This window comes from Erinaceus europaeus, chromosome 1 (assembly GCF_950295315.1).
Source record: "Erinaceus europaeus chromosome 1, mEriEur2.1, whole genome shotgun sequence".
NCBI classification, from domain to species: domain Eukaryota; kingdom Metazoa; phylum Chordata; class Mammalia; order Eulipotyphla; family Erinaceidae; genus Erinaceus; species Erinaceus europaeus.
In genome coordinates, this window is record NC_080162.1 from 121,471,912 (window position 1) to 121,481,335 (window position 9,424).

The window sequence follows — 9,424 nt, forward strand, 5'->3', positions numbered from 1 at the left end:
AAATAAATAAAAATGTATTAAAAATGTAAAGATGAACGCAAGTATACTGTTGACTAAGTGCTGGGCATTGAATATTGAAACATCACTACTCTAAAAGAAGTCCTATAACAATCTCCATTTCATAGTAAGATAATGTGAGGCACAAAGTAGTGATATCTTATTATTATCTAGCACAATTGTATAGTGTAAGAGAATGGTAATTCTAATTGAGATAATTACATTTTGAAAGTGTTGTATAATACATTCCACTGAATATTATTTTTATATTTGTACTTATGTATAGAAGAAATCGTGGTTATCTAAATTCAAACCAATTTTTCTTTATTATCACATACTTTGGAAATATATTCAATATAGAGTTTATCACAAATTTCAAATAGTTTCTATTTTTTTATTTTTTAGCATAGTTTCTTGAATTTTGATATGGTTCTTCAGTATGGTACTATGTAGCCTTCATTACACTACACACTCAAAATGTTGGATCTATAATCCATATTTATATTCCACTCTCTATTTTAATTAATCAACTTGTTATTTAAAGCTGAAGCTTAATGTGTATATCTGTGAACATTTTGTTGATATTTATTCTTAAATATAAAAATAACAAAAAATAGCAGTAGCTATGTTCTTATGACTGCTCAGTGGAAAAGAAAGGAATTAGTAACTGTAACAAGTAATTTATTTTTGAGCCAGATAAAACATTGGATGGCAAAATATGTTAACAATTCAAATTGTTAACTATCCTTCAGTTATTCAATAGAAAATGGCAGGCATTTTTATTAGGTATTATTGAGTAATTCTTTGCATTTTTATAATCATGTTAAAGTGTCTACTCACACAATATAGAAATCAAAAACCACAAATATATTACACAAAGATCTTTTATGTAACTGAAAACACTTCTTATGCAACTTAATAAGATATTCAATTTAATACAATAATTTATACACTTTCTTTGTCTTAGACTTGCTTGAAACTGATGTATAGAAGATGTTTGCACATATTTAATTCATTGTTTTGAAAGTAATAAGATACTCCAAAGAGAAATATTAAATTGTAAATACAAAAGGGCAGACAACAGACTTCTGTTGTTTGATTGTTTAAGAAGGATGTCTTTTGGGGGCCAGGCAGTGGTATACCCAGTTAAGTGCACACATTACCATGGATAGCTTTCTATGATGAGTTCCTCACTAATTTATAACAAAATAATTCAGATAAATTATAATAATTCACAAAATATGGAGTTTCACAGTGAAAAATGATTTGTTGTGCAGAGAGAGAGGTGTTGAACAGAGAAACATAAAATTAGACATATTATCCTGAAGAAAATGCATTGAATAAATTGAAATTAAATCACTGAACACTTTGCCTATTAGTTATAGAAAGAAGACTGAAAATAATATCCCTCCTAGATAGGATTATTGGCACTATATAAACGCACAAGGAAGTTCTGGCTTTCCACTAGGCATAAAAATAAATTGTATGACTTCTGGTTTGAGCAATGAAATGATTAAAATCTTGGTCTTATTATTTACGTTTGTGCAACTTGGGTGAAAAAAATAAAATTAACCCTTCCTTAATCTGTCTGGTTTTAATAGGTTAAAAAAAAAGGGTGTATTATTTTTCAAAATGAATTTTAATAGGATCAACTACCTTCTTTAAATTAGTACTAAGTATTATTAGTGTTAAAACATATCTTCATTTAATACCCTCAGCTTCTTCAAGAAGAGTGCTTATAAGAGTTGAAAAACATGTGGATGCAAGATATAGAATCAAAGGTTGCAAAGAAAAGTTTTTCTGTGAAACAAAATAGATTCCTTTGAATTTGCATAGACAATAGAAGGAAGCTTGGGCTCAATATTAATTTCATCTAGCTCTTTAATAACAGAATTATAATTTATACGTCAGTTACAATAATTTTGTCATACATCCCTCAGAGCAATTGTGTTGAGAAATATATATATACATATACATGTATATATATATATTTAAAGTATCTACTCACACAATATAGAAATCAAAAACCACAAAAATATTACACAAAGATCTTTTATGTAAATGAAAATACTTCTTATGCAATTTAATAAGACATTATATTTAATATATATATAACATGGCTAAATACCCATTATCTCTTATTAAATATCATATTTATTAACCTATTATTTTGAATAAAGACAGAGAGAAGTTGAGAGGGAAGGAAGAGATAGATATAGAGATATAGAAAGAGAGTGAGACCAGGTTCCAGATGCCATCAGGATGCCGGCCAGGCTTCCCTGGACTGAAGACCCCACCAATGTGTCCTGGAGCTCCGCTTCCCCAGAGACCTATTCTACTAGGGAAAAAGAGAGGCAGACTGGGAGTATGGACCCATCAGTCAACGTCCATGTTCAGTGGAGAAGCAATTACAGAAGCCAGACCTTCCACTTTCTGCAACCCACAACTACCCTGGGTCCATGCTCCCAGAGGGATAGAAAGTGGGAAAACTATCAGGGGAGGGGATGGGATATGGAGACTGGGTGGTGGGAATTGTGTGGAGTTGTATCCCTCCTACCCTATGGTTTTGTTAAGTTTTCCTTTCTTAAATAAAAAATTAATTAAAAAAAAAAGAGAGAGTGATAGAGAGAGAACTGTAGCACTGCTTCCCCACTTGTGAAGCTTTCCCCTTGCAAGTAGGGATTAGCAACTATACTAGGTAACCACAACCCAGGTCCAATATAACTTATCTTAAAGTCCGTTCCACAAAACATTAAAACATGTACTTACTATGCAACCTGACAATATATATCCTAAGCATCTATCAAAAGATAACAGAAGTACTTACCCAAAGAGATCTATGCATGTTTGTTTCCATGGCAGCGCTACCAATAATAGGAAAAATATGGAAATAGCCTGGAATTGATAGATGAATGGTTAAGGGAGCACAAGTATATATACATAATGACATATTATTCAACAGTAATAATCATGAGATGCTCTCTTGTTGCAGAGAACTGTGTTGGCAAAACAAGTATAAAGGTTAACAAAGACTGGGTAACCTCATGAAAAGGTGAGACCTAAGAAACAATACAGATGATGCCTCATCTAATGTGGAGAGATTAGGAGCACAGGTGAAGTGACTGTGAGGGCCAGGTATTTAATGTTCTGTGGTGAAGGAAGAGCATGGCTTGATGGAGTGGGAAGTGTGTTGATACTTATTTTGGGGAAATGGGAAATAGTACCCCCTGAAAACTGTGGTTCAGCATTTCTTCAGTAGAAATTGAAGAGAAAAAATAAGAATGATATATTAAAACTTGTATAATTAAAAACTACATTTGTTAGCTAATTTTTTAAAATGTATTTCCTATAATGACCCTGAGTCCATGCCCCCAGATTGATAAAGAATAGGAAAGCTTTGAAGGGATGGGATACAGAACTCTTGCGGTGGGAACTGTGTAGAACTGTACCCCTCTTATCCTATGGTCTAGTCAATATTTTTATTTTATAAATTAAAAAGATGTATTTCATGTGAGATAAAGGGAAATTTTATATGAGAGAGAAAGGAAAAAGGAAAGAAGCAAGATAGCAAGGAAGGAGAGAGAGATAGACCACTTAGGTACACAAAGTACCAGGGCTATTAAAGTAGGAGCTTCAAATACATTGGCTCTGTTTTCTACCAGCTGAGTTTTCACCACAGTCCCTAATTATAATTTTGATATGTCATTACATTTTTAATGCAAATATACTGATTTGAGACCTGAAACCTCTCATTAAAGCCACACCCTCCATGCATCTGATTAATTTCTACATTTGCTTTCTTCAGGTTGCAATAGGGCTTGTAAAAAGACACTTGCAGAGTAGGGCAACAAAGTAAAAATATCTGAGTTGAGGGTGAGGATGGATGTTCAGCTTCACTGGGATTGGGGGGTGGATGGGATGGGAACAGAAGCAACCAGTGGCATTACTCTATAAGACACAACTATATACAAATAATGTCAAAGGACATAAATTATGGTGATGTTGTGTATGATACAACAAATCCTAACAAAGGGATTTTCAAAGTCAACCCAACTGGCAAATAATTTGATGATAGCAATAACTATCTATGGCCTTCTTAAACCCTAAGACAGCAGGAACCTCCTGCTTTCTCTATAGAGCCTATATTCCCCCCAGTCCTGGAAATTATATAGTGGGGTTCACTTTCCTGCATCCTTCTCTCAATTCATACCAAATGATATTGCATTTGCTGATCCCAACCTAATCAATGCAGTGAGTACCACCTCAGCATGTTTCAATTCAGACTGTGTCCAGAGAGGTCAGGCCTGGAATGTCAGCCCTTTAGCCTCATTACTCAGATGAGACCTTTCCTCTCAAGGGTTCTCTAATTTCATTTCAGGTGGTTCACTTCCTAACAAAGTGCCAAAACCTAGATATAGACCAGGTCCCATGAGATAGAGCATATGCTCACATATATCAATATATTAGGGAAAAATCTATACCTGAAAGCAATAGTGCACAATATTCTGCAGTGAGTCAATAAGTGCACCAAGCAAATAGAAAGACCTAAAAGGACACCATAAAGTTCCTAATGAAATAGTGCCTACTTAGACTAAGATACACTCCTCATCTACTTCTTATTATACTTCCTTCAGCCACTCCAAAGTTAACTTTATCAAAGTAAGGACTGCAAAAGCTGAATAAAGGCAAGAGACTAGAATACTTTAAAGATGACTCTAGTCACTATCAGACCACCCCATCAGCTGGGGCCCTAGTCGGGGAGTCCTGAGATTGCTAAGCAGACATGATGGGCCTAGATCTCGAATAAATCCCTCTCTCCATTGTTACTGGTCATCTCTATCAGGAACAACACAATAGACCCCTTTGTGGGTCCCCACAGGACCTTGCCCTCAACTTGGACCAACAACAGTAAAGAATGTTCCATCCTCCAAAGGGAGGATGGACAACATACTCTATGCTACACCTGAGGAAGATGGGTCGTGGAATTGGGGCAGCTTTGAATGTTCCTACTCAAGACCACAGAATGAGAGCTCAGATCTATAGGAATGCAGAGGTCACATAGGCTCCTAAACTGAATATGAGCCCCAGATCAGATCAAATCAATGGAGTTTACAGTCAACAATATTTATATACCTTTTCCATATTTGGGAGCTACTCTTTTCCCAGATCCAGTTTTCTGGTCCTTTTTCCAGCATGACATCACCTCCCCAGACAATAACTTGTACCCAACTGCATATCAGATGTCAGGCTCAGGAAACAAACAAACAAACAAAACTAGTACAGTCATGGCTCTTTGGAATATAACTAAAATAAGACTACTAGCTATCTACAAAATGGATACCCCCAACTCTCTTATGAACTATTCCAGCCTTTACTTTCATGATTAATCAACAATTTTTTGGCTCTGTATGTTAACTCTTTTTTTTCAGCCACCAGGTTCCAGATGCTAATATGATGCCAACCTGACTTCCTTGGGGAGATCACCCCACTAATGTGTCCTGAAGCCCCACTTCCCTAGAACCCCACCCAACTAGGGAAAGAGAGAGAAAGTCTGGGAATATGGATTGCTCACGTTCAGTGGGGAAGCAATTGCAGAAGCCAGACCCTCCAACTTCTGCACCCCACAATGATCCTTGGTCTATACTCCCAGAGGTATAAACAATAGGAAAGCTATCAGGGGAAGTGATGGAATACAGAGTTCTGGTGATGGGAATTATGTGGAGTTGTACCCCTCTTATCCTATGGTTTTTATCAGTGTAGAACATAAATACATTTCCACATATTTTATGCACAAAAATATTTATCGTCATATAAATTAATTTAATCTTTAGCACAAAACATGAAAATAATAACTATTCAAGATAAGAACCCACCTTGAATTTGTTTTTTGTTTTTTATTCATCAGCTTTAGACATCCATCTTGTTTGTGCGTTAGTGTGGCATGAAACAACCAATTAGAGAGATGTTTTATTTCTATATATCTTTTTTCTAAAATCCTCATTTGGAGCATTGCTTAAGGATATGTCAAAACAAAACAGAAAACAGATTTTCTCCTTACAATCCAAAGGTCTGACTGAACGATCCCAAGTGAGTCATTCCAGTTACCCAGATCTTGAGGATGTTCTACAGGTAGTTCCAACAGAAAATACATGACATCTGGAAACTCCTTTGGTCCACTGCCAAATATATATCTCAATCCTGTAAATACTGCAATCATTTTTTTTAATGTTCAGCAATTGAGAAGTAATACTTGTTCTCTAAATTCAGAAAAAGTCAAAACTAAGAGAGAATGTTCATTTCTAGAATTGCAGGAGTTGTCTTCAATGTTTTGGATCTACAGGAAGTAACAGAGTAAAATAACCTCAAAACTCAGTATAAACATTATTACACATTAAGAAATTTTGATTATATTTTCATTCTTATATTCTTGGCATAAGTGTAGAATTATTTAATCAATATGCCATTTAACTATATTTCCTACAACCGTACTTTATAGACAAAGAATATTGCTAAGAAGTCTAACTGCCTAAAATATTGTAAGGGTCATACATTGAAGTCCTTTGTTTAGGTGTGAAAGTGTTCTATTTATCCATATTCTGTAGAACTGACTAGTCTGTCAATTGCTATTGTATTGCTACTTCAACTTAAACACAGTGAGAAATACATATTTTCCTGTCTCTGAATATGTTCACTGAATATTCTCTGAATGTTGGATAGTATACCAGCTCCCCCTGGCTTCTGCTTAACCATATGCCTATATAGGGATAGATTTAATCCCATTCAAAGCTTTGGTCTATTTACATAAATCACTTTTACATTTACATAAAGCAAGGGCATTGGTGGTTCAGTGATAGGATTCTCGCCTGCTCTGCCCCCTCCTTGTCACACTCTGATTTTCACCAGTCACTTTTCTCTCCACCCTCTCTATGTCACATCCTGTTTCCACCCTACTTGGCAAGTATATATAAAGACAGCATTGTGAGTTTTAGGGTACTTGAGTTTAGCTTAGCTCGTCTTAGATTGTGCTGCGTCCTGCATAAATAAAGAGATACTGCCTACAGCTCAACCATGAGTCCCTGGTTGTCTGTTACCCGCCCGGGAAGCCAGCCCGGCGAAAACAACATAGCCCGGCGAAAACAACATCTGAATATGTTCACTGACCTTGAAATTTACCTCAAAGAAGAAGAAAGTAAATCACTGTATATCAGGTATCAATCAAGTGCTAGGCACCATGTTAGACCCTCTCATATCTAGGAACAGATTTTGTTTCCAGGTTTTGTTTTCATTTTTCTCTGTCTGCCTTCCTTCTTTCTTTCTTTTTTTCTTTCTTTCTTTCTTTCCTTCCTTCCTTCCTCCCTCCCTCCCTTCCTTTCTTTCTCTCTTCTTTCTTTCTTTCTCTAATTTATTTTTTCCTTTTTAACATAAGGGTTATCACAGGCTTTCTGTGCCTGTATAATAAATCTACCACTATGGTGATCTTTTTTCTTTCCTTTTTCTCTTTCCTTTCATTTAATTTTTGGTAGAGACAGAAATTGAGAAAGTGTGGTAGGGTGGAGAGAAAGAGAGCACATGCAGTACTGCTTCATCATTCATGAAGCTCTCCCCTGCTGGTGGAGATCTGGGATTTGAATCTGAGTCCTGCACTCTACTAGGAGCACTGCCCAACTCAACACTTCTCAGTATAATGAAATAACTTGTCATTATAATAAAATGACTATAGCCACTCACAATTTTACATCTGCATGCTATCCTGTAAAAGATGTGAATTCTCTACCATCAGCAAGTCAAGAGTTTCACTCTGATTGGGTCAACTTAGATCCTAAGCTAAAATAAGCCTGAGTTAGATATTAGCTTATCTATAGGCTAACTGTTGTGATCATGAGGAGTAAGGTCATGAATGAGATACCTTTGAAATTTGAAGAGGACTAATCTTGGTCCGACATCATGACACCTAGAGTACACAAGGGAGGGAGTCTATGTTGTAGAAGTAATGTAATTAGACAAAGCAGATACATCTAGGGAAAATTACTGATCACCGTGGGGTAGTCAAGTAAAAAGAAAAGCTTTTCATAAAGAAAAGCTTTTTCAAGACTTGGGTGCAATTCTCAAGTAAAAAATATTGCTAGACTTATATAATGGTCCAAGAGGGATCTAAAAGATTGGCATGGCATGAGTTGCCATTTTTATTTATATTTTTAATACCTGTATGCAAGTTCCTAGGTGAAGTTGTCTTCATCACACACCTGGCCTGCATCTGTTTTACTGTTACCATAGGGTCATTCAGAAAAGAACATCTGGACTTTGAATTATACCTACCTGGGAACATTAACCTTCTCTTCTCAGCATTTAGAATTTATTAGGGCACAGATTTCTGTGCCACTGCTATATTGGGAGGGGGAGCTAGAGAGAACTCAGAAACAGGATGTGAATAAGTTGGTTAAGGAGACAGTATTCAGTTCCCAAATATTTATTTTTATCTTACTCTTTGAGAGAGAAAATAAAAGACAAGGAATTTTCCAACACTCCTACATTCTCTGGGAAACATCCAACTTCTTCCAGATAAAACTGACATCTCTAGGGGTTGGAGAGATACCTCACCAGGTAAAGTGAGTGCCTTGCTATGTACTTGATCTGTGTTGAACATGGGAATATCACAGCAACTGATATTTACCCCTCTGTTTAACTCTCTTTTTCTGTCTATCTGAAGGAAAAAGTAGCATGGAGAGATGAAACTGTGCATCCCAGTTCAGAATATACTATATGTAAACAATAAACACAGATAGATAGACATGTCTCCATTTGAGAATCCCAAATACCTATGAAAGAAGAAATGCCTTTTAGCAGCCATTATATCTCAGTGTCTATTAATCTAAAGGCTCTGGGTTGGCAATATAGGAGTGGCATGAGGAAAGTGTGACAATTCTGAGAGTTTTCAGACTAGGGTAGTCACCAAGAGGAAACATTTCTGAAAGTAAAACTATATTAGCCAAGATCTACACATCTGCCTTTTATCTCAGCATTTGTTTTTTCATGTAAGTAGGGAACAATTTGTCATGGTGTCCGAAGAAAGACAAAGAAACAGAAAGCAATAGGGAAAGCATTCACTATTGTTGGTATTCTTCACATTGGTTTGGTCTCACTTCTCCCACCTCTGAGAGATTTGGTTTAGCCCTCTTGCTAGTTTCGGGCTTCTCCCTTCTCCCCACCCCCTATCCTACGTACTTCCTGAGTTTGTCTCTGCCGCTGGAGGAGAAAGATGGAGGAGCACATTGTGTGGTGATTAGGTGTTGGACTGTTTGCCGCTTGTGAATAAGATTCAACTGCGGTTCTCAGCCTCAGTCGTGTGTCCCAGGTCTCTGTCTACTGCTGCAAAGCTAGCCCGGCAAACTGGCGCCCCGAACTCAAATAACACACTGTGGAGACCTTT